Consider the following 1392-nt stretch of genomic DNA (forward strand, 5'->3'; position numbering starts at 1 on the left):
TGCTGCCAGAAGGGATGGGGACAGAGAGGAGGCCGGCCCTTCTCTTCCAGGAGTGTGCCTTCTCTGGCTACTCTGCCTGCACTGCCCCAGCATGCCTTATTCGCCTCTTCTCATTCAGCCACATGCAGGACACTGGCGGAGTCTGGGATGCTGGAATGGAACCAGCCAGCCACCTAAGCAGCAGAAGCACAGTTAAGGGGGACAGCATTCAACCTATCCTCCCCTGAGCGGGGCCTTACCTTCCAAAGGCCGTGCTAGAGATCTTTCGGTTGGGGCTATAGAGGAAGAGAGGGAGAAATGGTCATTGAACAGTGGGGCTCTAGTCTACCCCTACTCTGCCCCAGCTGCAAGATACGAAAGTATCTTTTGATCCTTTTTCCCACCCACGGAAGGGACTTCACTAATCAGCTTGGTCCCGAGAAGCAGCACCCTGATTTTCCTGTTGCAGGCCCCCAAGGATCAACGTCATTCTGAGAGTGCTCTCACCTGCCAAGACAGTGGGAACACCTTGCCTGCTGCTGCCTCCTCCGGCCCCCACCCTGGCCACTGCCCCCATGCTGGGCCTTCGGCCTCACCTGTTGGCCTTCAGGTTTTTCAGTCGGGCTTCCAAGTCATTCAGCAGGTTGATTTTCTTACAGCACTGAGAGCAGTAAACATCCAGCAATTCGCTGTTATATGCATGCCGCATTTTCCTAGGTGTCTGCCCCGCACTGATTCACGAGAGAAGAGGAAATCACGTTAACTGCCGTCCAGTCTGGTACCCACCCTGTCCTGCCAAGCTTACTTTACTGGATTCCCCGATACCCAGGAATCCTGTGTGCATCTGTTCGGTGGGGGAGGGAGGAGGGGAGGGAGTAGAAATATAGCACCTTCCCTCCTCCAAAACTCTCAAAGAGAAGATGCCAATGAGTTGTACCCATTTTACAGATAAGGCAACTGAGAGCTACCATCAGAATAAGTCATGACTCAGGTATGCAGAAGGTTTCACAATAGGCCACCTGGAAGGACCCTTTGATACTGAAGTTCTAGGAAGCAAGACAACAGAGAACCCCCCTCGCCCTCCCGGGTCTGAAGCCTCTCAGGTTTGCTAATTCTATTTCTTCCCCAAGAGGGAAGGAGGGAGGAGGAACTCCAGACCCCCAATCAGGGTGCAAAGGCAGCACCCCCAAACCCTAGGAGCAAAACTTATATGGCTCAGGACTCTGCCTGCCAAACCACACCCCTTCCAGGGATGAGGTTGAGTTGGTTCTGCCACTTTTCCTGGACCCCAACTCCATTCTAGACCAAGGGTTCACCTGGAAGATACTGAAGACCCCAGGTCCGAGTAGACATTGGTCCTCGTCTCGTCATCAGGGCAGGGGCTGCTGGGGGCGCAGTCCACGTCGTCCCCCT

At 54.4% G+C, this 1392-nt stretch overlaps 1 long non-coding RNA gene across 1 annotated transcript; it reads right to left on the bottom strand.

Annotated features, from left to right (window-relative positions):
- Window positions 1-140: 140 nt before the first annotated feature.
- LOC105310755 lies at window positions 141-1392 on the bottom strand. The gene is made up of 3 exons (XR_897551.2): window positions 1296-1392; window positions 576-710; window positions 141-275 (listed from the first exon to the last, which is right to left on the bottom strand). It is a non-coding gene; the product is annotated as an uncharacterized LOC105310755 (long non-coding RNA).

Source organism: Pteropus vampyrus, unplaced genomic scaffold, assembly GCF_000151845.1.
Source record: "Pteropus vampyrus isolate Shadow unplaced genomic scaffold, Pvam_2.0 Scaffold10853, whole genome shotgun sequence".
Classification (NCBI taxonomy): Eukaryota; Metazoa; Chordata; class Mammalia; order Chiroptera; family Pteropodidae; genus Pteropus; species Pteropus vampyrus.